Raw genomic sequence first — 12558 nt, forward strand, 5'->3', positions numbered from 1 at the left:
GACCCAACAGACTGATATCCGTGTCATACTTTAGAGATTTCTGAAAAATGAGAAGTGGAGACTGGGGCTTGTGTACAGGGAGTTTATTTTGGGAAGTGGCCCTAGGGGACAGCCGTGGGGGCCTGAGATGAGTGAAACAGGGAAAGTCAATCCTAGGGTAGGTTTAAACTGATCAGGGTGCAACTCAAATCTGCTGGGGGTCTCTGAGGAGCTGAGCACCTCTTGCCAGCAGCTCCCCTTCCCACTGCCAGAGCTGCTCACCCACCTCCTCACTCCTCCACGAGGCCCACCTGAGTGAGTCAGCGAGGCTCTGGGCAGGGGCTGTCTGCTCACACCTGTACCCGGCTGGTGGCTGCCACAACAGCTGGAGTTAATTAAATTAAGGGCCCAGAGGATTCCTAGGGTGGAGCACAGATGTGCTCCATACAACCTGAGGCCCATCACCAAGGACAAGGACACTGTTGCCTTCCAGCAGCAGCATCAAGGGCAGCCCAGAGTTTTCAGAGAGGCCCCCAGGGACCCCAGGGACAGGCCAGAGGTAGGAGAGGGGTAGCTCGGCCTCCAGGGGGAACTTCTGCAGCCTCTAGAGGCAGAGGGCTTAATGCACCCTGGTCTTCAAAATACTCAGGGAAAGAAATTCCCTTGACTTTCCCACCATGAACGTCCCTGGGGCTAAAATCCTCCCAGGTGGGAAGTATACAACTGACTGGAGTTCTCCTTCCTGCAAGACTTTCAGGGAAGTAAACAGGTGTGCCCTTGCTGCAGCTCTTTCTAGATGCCAGCATTGCCTGAAGGTATTTTCACTCTAGGAGGACTGTTAGGGCCCTTTTTTCTTCAGATTTGAAAGCTTCGGTACAATGAATGGATACTGCCATCCTGGGTGCACAGGGTTTCCACCTAGAGGATGACATTTAGCTGTCACAGTGAGAAGGGCACTCGAAACAACTTAGTCCAGTCCCCTCATTTCACAGAAGGGGCAACGGAAGGAGTGAAGTGACTTGTCCAAGAACACAGCTGGTCGGGACACAGCCTGGATTACAGCCATCATTTCAAAGCAACTTTTCATTTGTATCATAAAACTGCTAGAGCATCGCAATGCCCAAATGCCTCCTTCAACATCCAGTCATCCTCACTATGGAAATCGCCTCTCCTCTCTGGCACAAAAGGTTAAGCACTGAATGTAAAGGCTTACACCATCACAATTACTGCTCAAGGCCTTCAACCCAGGGCTCCCCTAACAGATGCAAATTTCCACTTCAGGCCCTTTGTGCTGGCCTGCTAATTCTCCTCCCCACAATCTGGGGCTACTGCCTCTTTGAATATAATTTGCATAGATTTGCATAATAGACTTTGCCGGCTCTAATTCCAAATATGTAGGCGAGACTATAACTAAAATCCTACTTGACGTGTTTTAAATGTAGAACCAATTTTTAAAGGATGCCAGAATAAGGACAAGTGTAGAGGGTGGGAACCAAAGATTGATGGGTGCTCAGATGTGGCAGGAAGGCCTCCTCCTACCTGCAATTCCAGTGCCCAGTGATCCCAGGACCCAAGGGAAGGAAAGGCCTTCCTCCTTCTGTTTATTTGGTTGGCTGCCGACAGCCCATATTGGGCATGATATTTGCATCTGGTAAAGGCAAGGAGGGAATTGGTGAAGAGAGAAATGACTAATCTGTGCTGAGTGCTTCCTGCCTGCCACGTGCCATTTGAAGGGCTGAGTGTGTTCCTGACACATTTAATCTTCATAACAACCTGATGAGGCAGGTATTATCATTAGCTCCCCATTGCAGCCGACGAAAAGCAGCACAGAGAGGCACAGGAAGCTGCCTCCTTCCACACAGCCTGGGATAGTGAGCTGTGATTTGAACCTGGCAGCCTGGCCCCAGAGTCCACATGCTCAACCATGTTCCCTCACCATTCTGCTCTGCATATTCAAAAGCAATGGTTCAAAATCTTTTGGGAGTTGATTTTCTATTACTGATTTTTTGACTTTTCTTTCTTCCTGCTTATTTTCTTCTAGCTCCATTTCAGGGCTCTGTGTTAACATTTTTAACAAGTTAGTTAACTTTATTTTGCAATTTAGCTTCTGCATCAGATGTTTCAACAACAACAAAAAAAGAGAATCCATGCTCACCAAGTTTGACCATCATGAAGTCTGTTTTCTACATGGGCAATAACATACATCTTGCCAGGAAACAGGCTCTTCTCATTTCAGTACTATTGTCTTTTAATTGGAAGGGGTGCTAAGGCTCCCTGCTATCTAACTCCTTCACTGACAGATGAGAAGGCTGAGGCCCAGTGAAGTGGAATCCTCACTCTGGGCCACATACTATGATGCACCAGCCCACAGGGCTTTCTCCACATTACTATGGGTCTGGTATTCTAGTGCTTCATCCCCTGGACTTCTTTTAAAAACAAAATCCTTTTGTTTTAAAGATCAAAAAGCTTGTCATTCCTAAGAGCATGGTTTCTGTCCATGCTCAGAAATAAATGCGCACCACTGACTTTAGGGTAAGCTGGGTGACTGCTCTGAAGAGGTACTCATGCCTGTGACCTTGGGCTTCTTTATGAAAGAGACTTTTTTTTTTTCATAAAGACAAAAAGGAGTTTGGGGGTGTGTATCTTTGCTGCTACTCCCTTCTCAGGCAGACACTTTCCAAATGTTTCCTCCTCTCAAGTCCTGCTGGTGACATGCTTCACGTCACAGAACTTAAAGCACAGAGGGTTCTGCTTAGTTCTGAGAGACACCTGAGGCCATCACCTGGTGGGTTCCAGAAATGTCTGGGGATCACTGATTCAACAGTTGCACTGATCAGATCCATGACTCCACTGAGAATTATTGCTCCGAGTACAATCTCTAGAACACATGTGAGCAAGAAAACCACATGAGATGGGCCTAGGTGACCCAGACACCCCTACGGCCTCCAGCTAACATGAATTCACTTCGTGCTGCAACTCTGAAGCTAACAGATCACAGCTTTCTATCAAAAACATGTGTACTCACATGTGAGCACACACACACACAAGCTCCTCTCCTGGTAGCAGGAAATAAGAAGAATGACAAGCGTGAGAACTCCAGTCATCTCCATGGCAATAAACAGTTAAGTCATTCATCCGAAGTCAAAACGGCCATCATGTAGCAGTGTCAGGATTTAAACAGTTTCTCTGATCCTGGCTGCTCGAAACCCTAGGTACTGAGAAAGTTTTGATCCAGGAAAATGCCCTACGCTTTATGAAGACAGGCAATGATATAACAATAGGAGTGACCACAGCTACAAAACAAACATTTCCCTCCAAGCAGAAACACTCGGCAACCACACCACCTTTCATCTTCAGCTTTTGCTCCTCTGCCTTAGTCACTCAGTTTATTTGGGGACAAGCATTTTCTAACTAGAACTCCTCTTGGGTCTTGAAGCCATTGCTAGAAGCCCCTCCTGTGTGCCTGTAACCACCATTCCTACCACTGATCCAACCCCCATCTCTCTAAATGGAAATGCCCAGTGTCCTGTTTCAAATGCCCACTGTCTGAACTCTAAGCTGCCAGAGTGCAGAGACTGTGTCTGCATCAATGATATTTCCCCATATCTAGTCCAGTACCTTCAGTTCAGTTCAGTTCAATCGCTTAGTCGTGTCCAACTCTTTGTGACCCCATGAATCGCATCATGCCAGGCCTCGCTGTCCATCACCAACTCCCGGAGTTCACTCAGACTCATGTCCATTGAGTCAGTGATGCCATCCAGCCATCTCATCCTCTGTCGTCCCCTTCTCCTCCTGCCCCCAATCCCTCCCAGCATCAGAGTCTTTTCCAATGAGTCAGCTCTTCGAAAGAGGTGGCCAAAGTACTGGAGTTTCAGCTTCAGCATCATTCCCTCCAAAGAAATCCCAGGGCTGATCTCCTTCACAATGGACTGGTTGGATCTCCTTGCAGTCCAAGGGACTCTCAAGAGTCTTTTCCAACACTACAGTTCAAAAGCATCAATTCTTCGGCGCTCAGCCTTCTTCACAGTCCAACTCTCACATCCATACATGACCACAGGAAAAACCATAGCCTTGACTAGACGGACCTTTGTTGGCAAATTAATGTCTCTGCTTTTGAATATGCTATCTAAGTTGGTCAATACCTTAGGTACCTTAGCCACAACAAATCTTTGCTGAAGAATGAGAAACTCTCCTAAATATCCAAAATATAAGAACTCATACAACTCAATTAGCAAAAAACTCCAAATAATCCGATAAAAAAAATGCTTGGAGGGTCTGAATAGACATTTTTCCAAAGAAGACATTCAGATGGCCAACAGGTACGTGAAAAGGCACTCAGTATCACTAATCATCAGAGAAACACAAATCAAAATCACAATAAAAAAACAAATGAAATATCTCTTCACACCCGTTAGAATGACTATAATCAAAAGGATAAGAGATAACAAGTGTTTTACGGATGTGGAAAAAAGGGAATCTTTGTGCACTGTTGGTGGGAATGTAAACTGGTTAGAGCCCACATGGGAAATAGGATGGAGTTTTCTCAAAATATTAAAATGGAACTAATATATTATCTAGCAATTCCACTTCTGAGTACATATCTGAAGGGAACAAAAATCACTATCTTGAAGAGATATTTGCACCTCCAAGTTCACTCCAGCCTTATGTACAATAGCCAAGACATGGAAACAACCACAGTGTCTACTAATGGATGAACGGATAAAGGAAGTGTAGTATTACACACACACACACACACACACACACACACACACACACAAGATTACTCAGCCACAAAAAGAAGTAAATGCTGCTATTTGCAACAACATGGATGGACCTTGAGGGCATTATGCTAACCGAAATAACTCCGACAGAGAAAGACCAGTACCATATGATCTCACTTATGTGTGGAATCTAAAATAAAAATCAGGGCTTTCCTAGTGGCTCAGTGGTAAAGAATCTGCCTGCCAATGCAGGTGACGCAGGTTTGAACCCTGGTCTAGGAAAATCCCACATGCAGCTAAGCCTGTGTGCTACAACTGTTGAGCCTATGCTCTAGAGCCTGGGAACCATAATTACTGAGCCCATGCTCCGCAACTACTGAGGCCCATGCATGGCAACTAGAGAGTAGCCCCTGCTCACCGCAAACTAGGGAAAAGCCCATACAGCGATGCAGACCCAGCACAGCCAAAAATAAATAATTAAATAAAATTATAATAAAATAAAAATTAAACTCATAGAAATACAGAACACGTTGGTGGTTACCATAGGTGGGGAACAGAGAACAGGGGAAATGGGGGAAGGCAGGCAAAATTCCAGTTATAGTAAATAAATTTTGGGTATAATGTATAGCATAGTATTTATAGTTCATAATCCATGGAGAAGGGAATGGTTACCCACTCCAGTATTCTTTCCTGGAAAATCTCACAGACAGAGGAGGCTAGTGGGCTACAGTACTTATTGTACATTTGAAAGTTGTTAAGAGAGTAAATCTTAAATGTTCAGTACAGTTCAGTCACTCAGCCGTGTCTGACTCTTTTGTGACCCCATGGACTGCAGCATGACAGGCTTCCTGTTCATCACCAACTTTCGGAGCTTTCTCAAACTCATGTCCATTGCGTCGGTGATGCCATCCAACCATCTCATCCTCTGTTGTCCCCTTCTCCTCCTGCCTTCAATCTTTTCCAGCATCAGGGTCTTTCCCAATGAGTCAGTTCTTCACATTAGTTGGCCAAAGTATTAGAGTATCAGTTTCAGCATCAGTCCTTCCAATGAATATTCAGGACTTATTTCTTTTAGGATTGACTGGTTGGATCTCCATGCAGTCCAAGGGACTCTCAAGAGTCTTCTCCAACACCACAGTTCAAAAGCATCAATTCTTCGGCACTCAGCTTTCTTTATAGTCCAATTCTCACATCCATACATGACTGGGAAAAACCATAGCTTTGAGTAGATGGACCTTTGTTGATAAAGTAATGTCTCTGCTTTTTAATATGCTGCCTAGGTTGGTCATAGCTTTTCTTCCAAGGAGCAAGCATCTTTTAATTTCATGGCTTCAGTAACCATCTGCAGTGATTTTGGAGTCCAAAACAATAAAGTCTTTCACTGTTTTCATTGTTTCACCATCTATTTGCCATGAAGTAATGGAACTGGATGCCATGATCTTAGTTTTCTGAATGCTGAGCTTTAAGTCAACTTTTTCACTCTTCTTTTTCATTTTCATCAAGAGGCTCCTTAGTTCTTCTTCGCTTTCTGCCATAAGGGTGGTGTCATCTGTGTATCTGAGGTTATTGATATTTCTCCCAGCGATCTTGATTACAGCTTGTGCTTCATCCAACCTGGCATTTCACATGATGTACTCTGCATATAAGTTAAATAAGCAGGGTGACAATATACAGCCTTAACGTACTCCTTTCCCAATTTGGAACGAGTCTGTTGTTCCATGTCCGGTTCTAACTGCTACTTCTTGACCTGCCTACAGATTTCTCAGGAGGCAGGTCAGGTGGTCTGGTATTCCCATCTCCTTCAGAATATTCCAGTTTGTTGTGATCCACACACTCAAAGGCTTCGTTGTAGTCAATAAAGCGAAAGAAAATTTTTTTCTGGAACTTTCTTGCTTTTTCGATGATCCAACAGATGTTGGCAATTTGATGTCTGGTACCTCTGCCTTTTCTAAATCCAGCTTGAACATCTGGAATTTCTTGGTTCATGTACTGTTGAAGCTTGGCTTGGAGAATATTGAGCATTTCTTTGCTAGCATGTGAGATGAGTGCAATTGTGTGGTAGTTTGAGCATTCTTTGGCATTGCCTTTCTTTGGGATTGGAATGAAAACTGACCTTTTCCAGTCCTGTTGCCACTGCTGAGTTTTCCAAATTTGCTGGCATATTGAGTGCACTTTCACAGTATCATCTTTTAGGATTTGAAATAGCTCAACTGGAATTCTATGACCTCCACCATAGTGATGTTTCCTAAAGCCCACTTGATTTCACATTCCAGGATGTCTGGCTCTGGATAAGTGATCATGCCATCGTGGTAATCTGGGTCATGAAGATATTTTTTGTTTAGTTCTTCTGTATATTCTTTCCACCTCTTCTTAATATTTTCGGCTTCTGTTAGGTCCATACTGTTTTTGTCCTTTATTGTGCTCATCTTTGTATGACGTGTTCCCTTGGTATCTGTAATTTTCTTGAAGAGATCTGTAGTCTTTCCCATTCTATTGTTTTACTCTATTTCTTTGCATCAATTACTGAGGAAGGCTTTCTATCTCTTCTTGCTATTCTTTGGAACTCTGCATTCAAATGGGTATATCTTTCCTTTTCTCCCTTGCCTTTAGCTTCTCTTCTTTTCACAGCTATTTGTAAGGCCTCCTCAGACAACCATTTTAAATTTACCTATTCCAGTCCATTCTAGTTCACTGATTCCTAAAATGTCAATGTTCACTCTTTCCCTCTCCTGTTTGACCACTTCCAATTTGCCTTGATTCACAGAGCTAACATTCCAGGTTCCTATGCAATATTGTTCTTTACAGCATTGGACTTTACTTCCACCACATATCACATCCACAACTGGGCACTGTTTTCTCTTTGACTCTGTCTCTTCATTCTTTCTGGAGTTATTTCTCCACTCTTCTCCAGTAGCCTATTGGGCACCTATTGACCTAGAGAGTTCATCTTTCAGTGTCATACCTTTTTGCCTTTTCATACTGTTCATAGGGTTTTCAAAGCTAGAATATTGAAGTGGATTGCTGGAGTTCCCTTCTCCAGTGAACCACGTTTTGTCAGAACCCTCTGCTATCACCCGTCCATCTTAGGTGACCCTACATGGCATGGCTCATAGTTTCACTGAGCTAGACAAGGCTGTGGTCCATGTGATCAGTTTGGTTAGTTTTCTGTGATTGTAGTTTTCATTCTGTCTGCCCTCTGATAGATAAGGATGAGGCTTATGGAAGCTTCCTGATGGGAGAGTCTGACTGATGGGGAAACTGGGTCTTGTTCTGATGGGGGAGGGGGCCCATGTGCAGTAAATCTTTAATCCAGTTTTCTGTTGAGGGGGATTATAGGTCACTTTACATGTGTACATTTTCATAAATGTTACATATGTGCATTTCATAAATATTCTCATCATGTAAAAAAAATTATGCACTTTCACGCACTTTCTCTTTCAAGAGACTAAATCTTAAAAGTTCTCATCATATAAAAATTTGTAACTATGTGGGGTGATTGATGTTAACTAAACTTATTGCAGTAATCATTCCACAATATATTCACATTTAAAATCATTATGATGTAATACAATGTTATATGTCAATTATATTGAAATAAAACTGGGAAAAAAGAAAACTCTTCTAAATCAATCACTAGCCAGCTTTTATTTTCCAAAAATAACCACTGTAACACACCCCAACCAGCTTTCTCTTCCTAAATGTGACTTCAGCACTCCTACTGAAAGGTGAAGTCTGTTCCATTCCCTGGAATCTGGGTGGGTTTGTGACTATGGCTGAAGTGGTGCTACATGATTTCTGAGGCCAGGTTATAAGAGATGGTATTGCTTCCTCCGAGTCCTTACTCTTGGGTATTCCTCTCAGAAGTCAGCCACCATGCTGTGAGGAAGCCTGAGCAGTCCATGAAGGAGCCCATCTGGAAAGGGGCTGAGGCCCTGGCCTTCAGTCCCAGCTTGAACTTCTAGATGAAGTCAGCACCGACTGACTACTGCCAGCCAGGGCAGTGAGTCATCCTCAGCCCTATGTGGGCTACCCCAGCTGAGTCCAGGTAGAGTAGAGACAAGTGATGCCCCCTAACTAGATTTATGAGCAAATGAATGATTAATGTTGAAGTTTTGAGGCAGTTTGTTAGGCAGTAATAATAACTTGAATATTATCTTTGTAGAAGTGAAATTAAAGTTCTTTCATTAAAAAACTCCTGGATTTAAACATCAGGGGTTTTAAGTGCTGGGGCTCAACAAGCTGATCTTGTCGTGGGTCCCTTACTTTTGTCTCCTGCCCAGATGCAAGGAAAGGGAAATAGCTCACTTCTGGGCTCCTTCTTCAGCATCATGATTTCTCTAATCTATAGTTACAATTCCCCCCCCGCCTCCGGAGAAGGGAATGGTTACCCACTCCAGTATTCTTGCCTGGAGAATTCCATGGACAGAGGAGCCTGGCAGGCTACAGTCCATAGTCACAGAGTCAAACACGACTGAGTGACTAATACTTTAACTTAACATCAAAGAAAAGAAGGAACAAATGTGTACTAACAGGGGCATGAAGTTCCTGGCATCTAGGTACCTTGTGGACCAGGGCACAGATGGAATGAGGTGGAAGCTAGCATAAGGTGACCACACATTGAAGACATGAGTTCAAAGAGTATATGTATGTATATATGGTGCCTACATATTGAAGACATACATGACCATTTGCTTCAAGGGGCTGTCATTCTGGAAGGGAAGAGAATAATCTGTGACAGGGGAACAAACCTACACATCAAAGATGTTTTCTCAAAGGCCTTCTCCAAACAACAGGAGTCAAAGTTAGAGGAATGAAAAGGTCAGCTCAGTTTCTAATAAAAGAACAGGATCGTTAATATTCAGGAAACATCTCGCTGACATCATGGGAAAGAACACAACCGCATCAGTCCAGACTGCTTTGTACTCTCCTAAACTAAAAGCAAAAGACTCATAAAAATGTTCTATGCTTTACAGTAGAGGACCTGACAGACACTACCTCAGCCAAGTGATCAAGGTCATGGTGATAATATGCACCCTGGATATGAAGACAGCACTTTACCTCTGTAGCTCTCCTTTCCCAAACCTATATCCCAGGTCTAATGATAAGAAAAACATCTGAAAATCCCAAATGAGGGACATGCTACAAAATATCTGACCAGTACTCCTCACCAAGGTCATCAAAAATAAGGAAAGTCTGAGAAACTCACAGCCGAATGGTGTCTAAGGAGACACGACAACTAAACGTAATGTGGAATCCTGGCTGGGTTCCTGGAACAGAAGAAGGACACTGGGGGGAAATGAAGGAGATGTGAGTAAAAGTTTGGACTTCAGTTAATAATAATGTATCAATACTGTCTCATTAATTGTGACAGATGTACACCAGTATTGTAAGACACTGATTACAGTGGGAACTGGCTGCAGGCTATATAGAATCTCTCTGTTTTACTCTGCAATTTTTCTGTTAGGTTCAAAACTACTCTGGGACTTCTCTGATGGTGTAGTGGATAAGAATCCATCAGCCAATGCAGGGGACATGGGTTCGATCCCTGGTCCAGGAAGATTCCACATGCCGCAGAGCAACTAGGCCTGTGCGCCATGACTACTGAGCCTGTGCTCTAGAGCCTGTGCTCTGCAACAAGAGAAGCTATTGCAATGACAAGCCTGAATACTGCAACAAAGAGTAGTCCTGGCTCACCGCAACTAGAGAAAAGCCTGCACATAGCAACGAAGAGACAGTGCAGCCAAAAATAAATAAATAAAAATTATGGGGAAAAAACAACAACAACAACAACAACAAAAACCCAAAACAAAAATCTAGCCTGAGATTTAAAAAAACGTTCCACGGAGGTAAGACAGCAGGGACAATGTGAGAGTGTGTCCTGGAAGGAAAGTTAGCTGAAGGGAGGTTTGCAGGCAACTTTCCCAGAGCCTTGGTGTTAGATCATGTGTCCACAGATGCATTTTGGAGCCCACTTACAGAGGGGAGTAACTATTGTCACATCTATCTATCTCCCCTGCTTCTCACCATTTAAAGTGTTCTCACACAGAGTGTGGAGTTTGGAGGGGAAATGGTCAGGGAGACTAACAGCCTGAACACATAGTTTTTTCTAACCTGTTCAAATTCCAACTGGGGGATCAGTTTATATACATGCTACATGTGTAATATAAATACTCTTGACCAAGGAAGGAGGCTGCATGGAAACCAAAGCTTATGTCTCATTCAGATCAGATCAGTCACTCAGTCGTGTCCGACTCTTTGCGACCCCATGAATCGCAGCACGCCAGGCCTCCCTGTCCATCACCAACTCCCGGAGTTCACTCAGACTCATGTCCATCGAGTCAGTGATGCCATCCAGCCATCTCATCCTCTGGCGTCATTTGCCATTCCCTTCTCCAGTGGACCACATTGTATCAGATCAAATTGCCAACATCCGCTGGATCACTGAAAAAGCAAGAGAGTTCCAGAAAAACATCTATTTCTGCTTTGTTGACTATGCCAAAGCCTTTGACTGTGTGGATCACAATAAACTGTGGGAAATTCTGAAAGAGATGGGCATATCAGACCACCTGACGTCCCTCTTGAGAAACCTGTATGCAGGTCAGGAAGCAACAGTTAGAACTGGAAATGGAACAACACACTGGTTCCAAATAGGAAAAGCAGTACATCGAGGATGTATATTGTCACCCTGCTTATTTAACTTATATGCAGAGTACATTATGAGAAATGCTGGGCTGGAGGAAGCACAAGATTGCTTCCTGGAATCAAGATTGCCGGGAGAAATATCAGTAACCTCATATATGCAGATGACACCACCCTTATGGCAGAAAGTGAAGAAGAACTAAAGAGCCTCTTGATGAAAGTGAAAGAGGACACTGAAAAAGTTGGCTTAAAGCTCAAATTCAGAAAACGAAGATCATGGCATCTGGTCCCATCATTTCATAGCAAATAGATGGGGAAACAGTGGAAACAGTGGCTGACTTCATTTTTTTGGGCTCCAAAATCCCTGCAGATGGTGACTGCAGCCATGAAATTAAAGGACGCTTACTCCTTGGAAGGAAAGTTATGACCAACCTAGACAACATATTAAAAAGCAGAGACATTACTTTGTCAACAAAGGTCCATCTAGTCAAGGCTATGGTTTTCCCAGTGGTCATGTATGGATGTAAGAATTGGACTATAAAGAAAGCTGAGCGCTGAAGAATTGATGCTTTTGAACTGTGGTGTTGGAGAAGACTCTTGAGAGTCCCTTGGACTACAAGGAGATCCAATCAGTCCATCCTGAAAGAGACCGGTCCTGGGTGTTCATTGGAAGGACTGGTGCTGAAGCTGAAACTCCAGTACTTTGGCCACCTGGTGTGAAGAGCTGACTCATTTGAAAAGACCCTGATGCTGGGAAAGATTGAGAGCAGGAGGAGAATGGGACGACAGAAGATGAGATGGTTGGATGGTATCACCATCTCGATGGACATGGGTTTGGGTGGGCTCTGGGAGTTGGTGATGGACAGGGAGGCCTGGCTCGCTGCAGTTCATGGGGTCACAAAGAGTCAGACGTGACTGAGCCACTGACCTAACTAATAGTTATAAAGTCAACATACAAAAAAATTAATAAATAATTATTTTATTTATATGAGGTTCAAAACAGACAAAACTAATCTCTAGTGGTAGAAATCAGAACAAATTGTTGTTCTGAGAGGGGAATATTGGCTGAAAAGGAGTATCAAGTTTCTTAGGGTATAGAGAGGTTCTATATCTTGGTTAGAGTAGTGACTAACAGAGGTATACTGCACATTTAAAGTGTGAGTGTTCACTGATTGGATTTTAAAAAAGGACCTCTCAATATGCTCCCTACAAGAGACTT

At 43.5% G+C, this 12558-nt stretch overlaps 1 protein-coding gene across 6 annotated transcripts in view; it reads right to left on the reverse strand.

Annotated features, from left to right (window-relative positions):
* The window catches only part of TMEM108 (transmembrane protein 108), a 384728-nt gene that overhangs the window by 18389 nt on the left and 353781 nt on the right, over nt 1-12558 (reverse strand). The window lies entirely within an intron of this gene.

The sequence above is a fragment of the Bos javanicus genome, chromosome 1, assembly GCF_032452875.1.
Source record: "Bos javanicus breed banteng chromosome 1, ARS-OSU_banteng_1.0, whole genome shotgun sequence".
Lineage (NCBI taxonomy): Eukaryota > Metazoa > Chordata > Mammalia > Artiodactyla > Bovidae > Bos > Bos javanicus.